The following is a 12,500-nucleotide window of genomic DNA, read 5'->3' on the forward strand; positions in this document are numbered from 1 at the left end:
TTATTATTATTATTATTATTATTATTATTATTATTATTTGTTCTAAACCGTCTTCACTTGCTGTTTTAGGCCGGGCCAACTATACGCCTTCATTACACGGAACTCTGTATGCGGGAGCTTCTACTCCTGTAAGCTCTATTATATTTCAAGGATTTTCCTACGGTCTCTACAGCCCCCATCTGTAAAGGAGGCTGACATTCTCTCTCTCTCTCTCTCTCTCTCTCTCTCTCTCTCTCTCTCTCTCTCTCTCTCTCTCTCTCTCTCTCACTGAAATTCCGGAGGTCTCGAGCGGCCATTAAGGCTCTAGACGTCGCCTCTTGGTGAAATTCACTTCACGTTTCTTCTCTCCGTTGTAACGCAAGACGTTTTACATGTTAGCCTCTGTTGTACCTACGCATGAGAGGGGGAAAACAAATAAAATTAAGGGGTAGGGAGCCCCCTCCTGAATTTCTCTTAGGTTTTCTGAGAATTTCCGTTTTGTTTCCAGTGGTCAGTCGAGTCTGGCATCGAGTTAGCGAGTACCATCTATACAGACGAAAATAATAAGATTCTTTTGCACACACGAAGGAAATCTTACCTTTCGAGTGCTGCAGCCTCTCTCTCTCTTAGTAGTGTCTCTCTCTCTCTCTCTCTCTCTCTCTCTCTCTCTCTCTCTCTCTCTCTCTTTTAGCAGTGGGCTAAGCACAGAGTAAAGGGTACTGTAACTGAATGTAAGGCTAACTCTGTGTAGGTCAGTGTTTTGACAAAGTTCTTTAAACGAATGTGAATGTGTTTTTCTTTTAGGAAATAATATAACTAAAAAACAATTAAACTTTCACTGTAAAAAAATTTCTGGGCCACAATGAAACAAATTCCGATTTACATATTTACAACTCTCCCTAAGTTATAAGCGTTTCAGTGACATCTCTAAATTATTATTATTATTATTATTATTATTATTATTATTATTATTATTATTATTATTATTATTATATAATACACGCCAGTACCTATGAAAAAACCTGCTCTTGAGTCATCCTAATTATAATGAAAGAAAGCGAAAAGGAATTAACGAACAGCCTATATCCAAAATATTAAATCACAAAATCCCATTTTTCTTGACCGTTGAAAAAAACACTAGCCAGTAGAGAAGGAAAAGGTCACAGAAAGTTCAGAGCTGATAATGTGACGTCACATCCTCATCAATGTCATTTTCACCATCATCATCATTTTCATTATCGGAGAGATCCCACGAGGGAGAAACATGAAAGTGAGGGTATTTTGTGGGCTGTGTCACTATCCATTTCCAAAGTGAAGGACCCTCTAGCCACTCGAAAAAGATGACCTTTTTAGATGGCTAACGTACCCCGACCGCCTCTCTCTCTCTCTCTCTCTCTCGTAAAGTGAGAATTGCACGAAATGTCAAGGTTTAATAGTTCTGTATTTGCGGTTTTATTTTGCGTTTTACGGTTTTCCTTCCGCAGTTTCTTTATAACGTTACTGGTTGATTTCGCACATTAATAATAATAATAATAATAATAATAATAATAATAATAATAATAATAATAATAATAATAAAACAAGCTTTATATTTACAGACAAAATTCATGCATCACTGAAATTTTATAATTATATATATACATATATATAGATACACACACACACATATATATATATACACACATATATATATATATATATATATATATATATATATATATATATATATATATATATATATTTATATTTCCCTTCTTCACAATTCAAGAAATACGATGAGGAAATCGCCACCACATACCTTTCTACCACACCTTCACCATCACACGAGTAATCGAAAATCACGTACCTGAAAATAGAGATGACAAAGTTAGAATAATTAGGTTAAGCATACGAGATAGCGAAAACAAAAGACAACATCTTACATTAAGTACGTGAGAAGACCACCAAATGAAAGTTTTCCCACTTCACGTATATGTGATACTAAGCAAACTACGGGATTTTAATCTAACTTAAGTCAGAAATCCAACTAATTTGGTTGCATATTTAAACTGGCTGCAGTTGTTCAGTCATCATGAGTGGTTAGTTGTTCATAATTAGCTGTAGTACAAGCATGAGGATTACATGAAAAACTACACAAGAAACACGGCTTTAAGACTTGAAAAGACATTACACGTGTACATGAAAAAGGTCCTAAACATACGGTCCTCAACATCTTGAAAGCGGCAGAGTACTTACATGATAAGAGATGAAAGGTTGCATTGTGTGTAAACACTGCAGTTGTTTTCGACGGGATGCTAATGAGCCTTCTCTACAGGTGTATGAAGCAGCTAATGCGAAAAAATTCTGCACAGTCTTTCAAATGTGAATGAGACAGTGATCACTGTCTCCTTTTTTTCTCTGGAGACATTCCTGTAAACAGATTTTGCAGTCTACTTCTGGCCTTCTGACATTTCTGTCACTGGGCATGTTTTTTCGAGGGGAGGTTCCATAGCCTTTTGCCAAATAAATTTCTATACACCTTGTGGACCTACAGCCTAGGATAGGAAGGCTGAGGACTGCACACCTTTCTCTGAGATGACTTGGACGTAGCTTTAGTAGGAAATAACTTGATACCTTCCCTGTTCCACTTTTCTCGCCGATGGGGACCAGATTTGATGAACAGCAGCACCAATATGCAGTAAATGTCCCTCGCAGTAGAACTAACCAGTTCCAGGGGTCCTCATACCGTTGAACTGTGGAAGTCTCCCTGAGGATGTTGTGCAATTAGCACTTCAAAAGTTCAAGCGAAGATGCAATGCATTACTGCCCTAAAAGAATTAACTTCGTATCTGAGTATTTCTCCTCCTCCTGTATTTCCTATTATCCTCTGTAATTTCTTTCAAATGAACACCTTATTCTATGGAAGCTTGAATTTCAAGTCAATGGCCTATCTAGGCTTGGTTCATATGAATAGGCTCATCTTCTAAAAAACAACAGATAATAATGATTTAGTTGAAGCTAAGCACCCGTCCACGAGTATTCTTAGGCCCAGGAATATGCTACCTATGACTTATAACAAAGAATAAAAGAGCAACGTCAACAAACAGCAAATAAACCCTGCGTAAACTGCAAAAAAAGCATAGCCTCTTGACGGAGCTAATTCGAGGGAGAAAGAAGAAGAAGAAATACAACAACAAGGCATAAACAATCCGGTTTTCACGTGGATTAAAGTACGAAATTGTCTATAATTTACTCAGCAGAAGGTTTAACCACGAACTTCCTAGGATGGTCACTGCTGGCTGACTAGTTCGTTACATGCTGATAGTGACCCACATTCAGCATCTGTATTCGCAGGATCAAGGAAAAAATGATAACACAAAAATTTTAAATGGATTGGACCCTCACACGTCACTGACTTTAGAAAGAGTTACGTGAGAATTCGCCATTATTTTTTGGTGCAATCCTGTATACAGACATCTGCAAGCTGATGATGAAAGACCATTTTTTAAGCTGTTTCGTGATGATATACTAATTCACAAGCAAACCGACAGCCAGCATATATATATATATATATATATATATATATATATATATATATATATATATATATATATATATATATGTATGTATGTATATACAGTATATATATACATACATACACATATATATTATATATATTGTATATACAAATATATACAATAAGTATATATATTATAAATTTATATATACATATAAAATATACATATAAAAACATATAAATTTTTTTATTTGAAAGTAACGTGAGATTTTGCAATGACAATATTTTTCTTAATGATCTGAAGTAAGCTTTATGATCAGAAGTAAAAAGAATGACTGCAGTCATTTAAGGGAACCAGAGAGAGAGAGAGAGAGAGAGAGAGAGAGAGAGAGAGAGAGAGAGAGAGAGAGAGAGAGAGAGAGAGAGAGAAGCAGCGGCGTGATGGCAAAGCTCCGTAAAGATGCAAATATTGTCGTGAGAGGTGATGTCCAAGTTGACGAGATACCAGACCCGTCCCTGGCCAACTCTCTTCAAAGACTAATTCCGATCAGACACGCGATGGGGATTAAAGAGTATGTTATGACACTGACAGACTAATCGTCGTGGAATATCCCCGATGAGTGGCCCATGTAGCGCAGCCTCGAAGTAGGAGGAGGAGATTATGCTCGATCAGTGGGATTAGAATCCGTCTTTCGAAGGGGGAAAAAACACAAGACTTGTCTGTTAGACTTGCTACGTTACCGACATCTTCTAAAACACGCAGATTCATTATGCGTCACGTGATGAGAGATTATAAATAATTGCTTGGTCAATAGGGGTCACAGGCCCCTTTTCCCTCACCCGCCTCTGACCTGGAGAACTATTCAGAAGAGTAAAACAAAAATAAAAAAAAATAATCGTTTAATCCTAATGCGGGTGAAATAGGCCATGATGAATCACGTGGAGATATTCTTAGCTTTATTTTTTTCCTCATCAAGAAACACGAGAAGCTCAGAATTGATGTATTGGCTCTCCCGGGGAAGGAAGGAAGCGTTGCTGAGATGGTTTACGATGTGAATCGATCAATCAATCAGCCACTTAAGTCTTCGGAATGCACCGTGATTTATTGCTGTAAAGTTTCGGAAATTCGGTGGTAGCTTTTTATCACTCCATTGCAAAGTCTTTTCCCTGTTATTTAATGATCATTTACCGTAAAAAGCAATACACATATACATATATATTCTACGTGTACATATATATATACACAGTATATATACATGCAGTATATATACATATATAAAATGTATGTATATATATTATATAAAATGTATATATATATATATATATATATATATATATATATATATATATATATATATATATATATATATAGGTATCATACAAAACGATTCAGTAATATTACGCAAAAATAAAGGAACACTAGTGAAACAAATGCGATTATTTTGTAATTCAAAACCACCTCAGTTTATATCTCAGTCCCCCAACATTTCTCCCGTCTTGGAAATCCACTCCCCCTTTCTTAAGATTTTCCCTCGACTCAAAATTACATCCTCCAGGAATCTTATTCAGAGGTTCATCCTGCCGTCGAATTCTCTTCGAGCCAACAAGGAAGAGCAAAGGAAAGAGGTAAGAGAAATTGAAAGATTTTCAAAGATTTTAACTCTCCATTTCTTCCAGTTTTTCTTGAGTTCGGTTGTAATCACTGGAGGGTATCGGAATGGGGTTATTGTTATGTCGGAGGACACTTTTTTTTCCTGTTTTAATTTGTCATGATTTTTTCTTCTATGGCCGATTGTGTTAGGGAAAAATATTTTATGGTTTCGTTCTAATTTTGGCCTTTATAGGATTTTGATGCGGGAAACGGGTATACATTTTCTTTTAAGAATAAGTCTGTCTATATGCCTATCTATCTATCTTTCTATCATTTTATCTATTTACTATATATTATATATATATATATATATATATATATATATATATATATATATATATATATATATATATATATATATATATATATATATATATATATATATATATATATATATATATATATATATATATATATATATATATATATATATACATATATATAGTATATATACCATATATATATATATATATATATATATATATATATATATATATATATCTGAAGTTGGACAAAATTGCATGTCTTTCTTCTCTTTTCATCTTTTACGTAATATTACGAAGTCGTTAAATTTACCAAAATCAGGACCTGACCAAAATATGCAAATACAAGCGTATAGATCAAGAGATAAAATATGTAATATTCAAAGACATTACGTCAAATTGGATATAGCACATATCAAGTAATTTGGGTGAAAAAATAAAGTTTGGAAATCAATCACAAATATTTCTGATTGGCACAATAGGGATTTTTCATTAAACTTTGAAAGAATCTTCTCCATCTTTCCCTGCACCGCTGAAGTCATTCCCCAATCCGAGAGCTTTCTTTTTTTATATTTTTTTTATTCTTTAATCTCCACAATATCAAAAGGTCGACTAATCCCGCAAAACTCGACGTCTGAAATCTCACAGATGAAAATGAAAATGAAAAAAGAAACGGATGAAAGTGGAAAGTGAGAAAAAAAAAAGAAAAGAGCAAAAGATAAAGGCAATATTCCATACGCCAGGGTTTACTCTCTCTCTCTCTCTCTCCATGATTCTACCTATCTTTTCTTAGCTTGAGATGAAATATCAGCCTTACACGAACAGAGGTTCTATCATTTTCGCAAAAACCTAATATTTTTGGTTGGTTTGAAAAAACAATAGTACCCTGAAAAAAAAAAAAAAAAAAAAAAAAAAAAAATAAAATATATATATATATATATATATATATATATATATATAAAAAAACGAAAATATATATGACTATGTATGTATGTAAATAAATAAATAAATAAATAAATAATATATATATATATATATATATATATATATATATATATATATATATATATATATATATATATAAAATACACACGTGTATATATAATACATACATACAGATGTATATAATTATATACATCTATATGTATATAATTTTCTTAGCAATAAAATATAAAACATTAAAAAATTAAATTCATTTCCAGGTACTATTGTAAATTAAGTTCTCTTCTTATGGTAGGAATTTCATGTATGCATTACAACATGTCATATACTGGTCTGACTATTTCATCTTTTCACATGTAAATTGAGTAAAAAGATTTACATATGAATTTAAATTCTTCTGGTGAAGCTACGAACTTAACAGAGGAAAATACAGATGAAATTGTTTTTTTTTTTAACGGTACATAGTACTTTCATTTGAGAACTTTTAGTTTTTTACATATAAAAAAGGCTTACAGAATTTTTATTTTACTTTAACAAAATGTTTTGTATCTTATATACACTTACTAATGGGATACAGTGAATGCCTAAATGACAGATATTTCTGATAACATAATTATTCTTGTCTCTTTAACTTAATGTAAAAATTAAAAGCGGTACACACACACACACACAATATATATATGTATATATACATATATATGTATATATATATATATATATATATATATATATATATATATATATATATATATATATATATATATATATATATATATATATATATATTATATATTGCACACATGTACATATGTATGTATAAGACATTCATAAGCGATTCTACGTTTGTGGCAGCGTGCATTTGTGCAGCAGACAATCATTGTTTACAAAATAATATCCCAAGTAATCATTTGTACGTACAGTAAAATGGTAGTTGGTCGGAGAAACAATTCCATTTATTATTGTCAGCAAAATAATGAAAACAGTTGTTTACGTGTAAGTGGAAGCGGGATATGATATTTTTCAAATTTATTTATTTGGATATGATATTTTTCAAATTTATATATTTCTATTTTGGGAAGTATGAATTACCTACTCAAATATTGCTAACTGTTGCCGTTGCTACAACTGCACCGCTATTGCTGGAAGTCACAGTTGCTATTGAGTTCTGCGTGTGATTGTCAATAAGACTTCAGTTAGAACGGTCTACATTCTATGTTCTATATCCTCAGAAAAATATTTCACGTTCTTGGCAATGTCGATGTCATAACATGAAAGAGAAATTGCATTTGAAATACCAAAAGCAAAATGTGCGTTATATATCAGGGCATTTTTCAATTTGGGATCCGATTAATTCTGTGCACAATCCATTTCTTGGAATTTATATATTTTTTCCCCTCGAATGATATCATTTTGCATTGACAAATCTACCTCTGGGTCACCCATCTCCCCCTGCCCTCCTCCTCCTTTCACCCCAGCTCAGAAAATTAAAAAAAAAAAAAAGGTGTCTTTTTTTATGCCCCGTACTTTGGAAGAGCTCTATAAAGCGATGAAGTTATTGGAATGCAAATTGAATCCAAACAGAGGCGAGTGTGTGTTTTATTATGTTCCACCGATAGATGTTCCAACAAAAGGCTGAGGCTGAGGCTGTCGAATAGGGCCTCTCCCCCTCCCATCCTCTACTCACCAACCACCACCCTTTTACCTCCCGCTTTTTTTTTTTTATCCTTCTCCTCCCTTTATCCATTTTTCTTGAAGCGTCGGCTCCCTTTTATATCTCCACCCGCTTTGAAGTCGTTCCGGCCCTCAGAATGTAACGGAATATTAAAGGTGACTTTTCCCTATCGAATGGAATTGTTTCTCGTGGGCGGCGTTGCCTAGCTGATCTCAGGTAACGGGAGGTACTGTTGCCTTATCTTGGACTTACCTTGAATAGCTTTGATTTCGTGGAACTGAGTTTGTTAAGCCGAACAAGCACTGGGAGGGCACTTTCAGCCATTCAGTGCTTAAGACAGCAACAAGAGGGAGTTGGAGGGGTTGGTCAGCAAAATAGAGAGATCAAAGAAGAAAGATGAAATACCAGGGTCTAAATTATTATTATTATTATATTATTATTATTATTATTATTCGGAAGATGAACCCTATTCATATGGAACAAGACCACCACAGGGGCCACTGACTTGAAATTCGAGCTTCCAAAGAATACGGTGTTCATTTGAAAGAAGTAACGGAAGGTAACAGGAAATACAGAAAGGAGAAGGTCAATTATTAGAAAAGAAAAAGGGTGGAGCTGGGAGAAAACCCCACAGTTACACTAAGAAGTAACAGTTAGAGCTGCTGGACAGCGAGACTGAAGAAAGGAAATGGGAATGAAAGTAAAATAAAAAGGTTAAAAAGTGAGTGCAGCTATGGTGGACCTTTAGATATGCTTACGGTGAGCCACTTGAGGTGCACTGACGACACCATACCTCTTTGCGGTACCTTTAACTGTGACTTTGACGATGCTTTATATTTTTCCTTAAAAACTAACGATTATAATCTACAGATAAATATTCTTTTTTTTTTCCAGTACAGTGAAAATTGAAACCATAGCACTTGGTTCAGAAACTTGATTATCACATATTGTGATCGAAGCTTGATTATCGAAGCTTGGTTACCAGAAACTTGATTATCGAAGCTTGGTTAAACTTGGTTATCGAAACTTGATTATGCTTGTTATATCAGTTAAACCTGGTTATCAGAAACTTGGTTTTATATCAAGCTTGGTTATCGAAGCCTGGTAATCAGAAGCTTGGTTATCGAAGCTTGATCATGAGACGCTTGGTTATCGAAGCTTGATTATCAGAAGCTAGGTTATCGAAGCTTGATTATCAGTAGGCAACATATGGCACTAATGTTCGTAACTACGTGGTTTCCATATCAACTCGTCTATTTGTACAGCGAGACAAGTCCGCTCGACTTAAAGGTGATCCATGAACGCGGTTAGCGAGAGATGATCTCTCAAAGCAAGGATGAGAGAGAGAGAGAGAGAGAGAGAGAGAGAGAGAGAGAGAGAGAGAGAGAGAGAGAGAGAGAGAGAGAGAGAATTTCAAAATTATATCAACAGCAGCGTTGGAAAATACGTTTGAGTCTTGTTCAGTGCTAGAATAATTACTCTTCTTCATGCAAAATGTCAAATCATCACGACAAATGACACTCTCAAAGCAAGGAATAGAGAGAGAGAGAGAGAGAGAGAGAGAGAGAGAGAGAGAGAGAGAGAGAGAGAGAGAGAGAGAGAGATTTTACAATCGTGTTAACCCTACATAGGTTTAAAATATATTCCATACATTCCATACTAAATAATGACTTTTCTTCATGCAAAATGTCAAGTTTCCACGACAGATTATTCGTTAAATGATACTCTTAAAGCACGGAAAGAGAGAGAGAGAGAGAGAGAGAGAGAGAGAGAGAGAGAGAGAGAGAGAGAGAGAGAGAGAGAGAGAGGAATTTCAAAATCGTATTAACATCAGCGTTGAGAAATGATTCTTCTTCATGCAAAATTCAAGTTTCCACTAGAGATTATTCGTTAAATGACGTAAATGACGCTCTCTAAACAAGGCACAGAGAGAGAGAGAGAGAGAGAGAGAGAGAGAGAGAGAGAGAGAGAGGGGTGGGGGGAATTTCACTGAAATTCGTAATATCATCAGCGATGAAAAATAGGTTTAAACTTATTCAATACTAGAATAATGATTATTCTTAATGCAAAATGTCAAGTGTCTAAGAGATCGCTAAATTACGGTGTTCAAGATTCCAAAACTTTCCACGATTCCTATGGATTCCAGGAATGAATCTTGGAATAGCTAATTCAAAGACTGATTTAAATCGACTGAAGGTTTTGCTGGACCACTGGAACGCAAAAGGAATAGTCTCATAGCGCGGGGGCGTAGGCGGGTGCAGGTGTTTTGCTTTAAAAAAGTTGGTATCAATACCGGTGTGATAATTATAATCTAAAAGACAAATTCCATACGAGAATGAATGATAAGTATCTTCATCATAAATGCCATGCCTGATAAACCTAGTGTTGAATTATGATTATTATTGTTAAAGAAGAAGGGAACGTAGGCCTACAGTATGAAATGCATATAAAGCGTAAGCGTTTTCCCGTGTAATAATACATACATACATGCTTATATACATACATACATACAAAAATATGTTTTCTTAAATCCTAAGTCAGAAGACAAATTTTAGATTTAAACTGAATTCTAGCATCTGGTATGATACTTGGGGTTAATTATCAATTTCGTATCCAGTTACAAAGACGAGAGAGAGAGAGAGAGAGAGAGAGAGAGAGAGAGAGAGAGAGAGAGAGAGAGAGAGAGAGAGAGAGAATTAGGCAAATATATTGAAAAGCACGAAAAATAAGAACCCATATATCAACATGGTGGATATTCATTCTGACGTTCATAATTGAATAAAATCTTTGGCAACAGCGCGAGGAAAATATACATAGGAAAATTATTCGTCGAATATTTCCCCGACGTTGTGTTTCTTCCTTGGCACTGCCTCTTGAGCACGAAATTTAACGCTCCTGACCGACTGCACGGGCTATAATTTCACCCCCCAAAAAAAAAAAAATTCTGAATAAATGAATGCAAAAGTTAGATCCTTTTACAAAAATGGCCAACTGGTAATGTGACAATCTTCAGCCCTGAGGATGTCAGGTAATTGGAACTTCAAAAGTTCCTTGTATTTTAATAACTTTTTTTTTTTACATTTATTATCTGCTTATTTATAAAAAGTGTTAAATTATTTTTTCTTTTTTGATAACTGACCTCTTCTTTCTGTATTTCCTATTACCTTTTGTTACTTCTTTCAAATGAACTCCATATTCTTTGGAAGCTTGAATTTCATGTCAGTTGCCCCTGTGGTGGGCTTGTTCCATACGAATAGGGTTCTTCTGAATAATAATAATAATAATAATAATAATAATAATAATAATAATAATAATAATAATAATAATAATAATAACGTACCCAGAATTTTGAACATTTATCGTTCATTCCATACTGATGCAACTCAGGAAAGATTTTGTCACCCTGTGATGAGAAAAGATTAAATATATTACCAGTAACTATACATACCTCTATTTCATAGCTAAAATTCAAATGCAATACGGAAGTCTTCCTGACCTCATAGTTAACCGGGATTGGGCAGGAATTGGTTTTACATATAAATCGTTTCTTAACGGCTACAGGAATTATTTTGGCATTTGGTTTTGTATATAAATCATTTCTTAACCGCTACAGGAGTTACTCTGGCATTTGGTTTTGTATGTAAATCTTTTCTTAACCGCTACAGGAATTACTCTGGCATTTGGTTTTGTATATAAATCGTCTCTTAACCGCTACAGGAATTACTTTGGCATTTGTTTTGTATATAAATCATTTCTTAACCGCTACAGGAATTACTTTGGCATTTGGTTTTGTATATTGATCGTTTTTCAACAGCTACAAGAGTTACTTTGGCATTTGGTTTTACATATAGGTCGTTTCTTAACCGCTACAGGAATTACTGTGGAATTTCGTTTTATATTTATAACCGCTACAATTCCACAGATCCTGGAAAGCTCGCTATTGATATTTCTCCAGAAACAAAAGAATAATTATCGTTCTTGAACAGATCGGGCTCAAGTTAGATTAGACATTGGATACAGAAAAAGGTCTCGTTGCAAATGAGCCAGCGCTGATCCAAACTACTGATTGATTTATGGTTACTAAACTGGCGTCAGCACATCTAGACCACTGACGTCGTGATCCAGACTAGACCCGAAAAAATACGTACATTAGAAAGCAACAACTATCTAACATTATCTTCTTATAAATGTAAAAATAGCAGTGACTTTCAATCCTTGCCTTTAAAAGGAAAATGTTTTTCCTCCCCCCCTCTCTCTCTCTCTCTCTCTCTCTCTGCATTCTTCTTCAGGAGATTTGCAGAAGAGGTTAGAGGGTGAACCCAACCGGCAGGGGTCCACCCGCCATCAGGACTCCCAGGGGGAGGGAGTGATACCCCCGGGGCCCTGAAACCCACCAGGACTCAACCTTCCCAACCCCAAAAAAAAAAAAAAAAAAACTCGTCCGAGGAAGGAGAAGATAAAGAGTTTGCGGTCCAGTGGAAGGATCGTTAGCCAAAA

At 34.6% G+C, this 12,500-nt stretch overlaps 1 protein-coding gene across 6 annotated transcripts in view; it reads right to left on the minus strand.

The window, feature by feature from the left end:
* The window catches only part of LOC136839469 (mucin-2-like), a 422,431-nt gene that overhangs the window by 188,380 nt on the left and 221,551 nt on the right, over positions 1-12,500 (minus strand). The gene's annotated exons all lie outside the window — the stretch shown is intronic.

This window comes from Macrobrachium rosenbergii, chromosome 6, assembly GCF_040412425.1.
Source record: "Macrobrachium rosenbergii isolate ZJJX-2024 chromosome 6, ASM4041242v1, whole genome shotgun sequence".
In the NCBI taxonomy this organism is placed as follows: Eukaryota; Metazoa; Arthropoda; class Malacostraca; order Decapoda; family Palaemonidae; genus Macrobrachium; species Macrobrachium rosenbergii.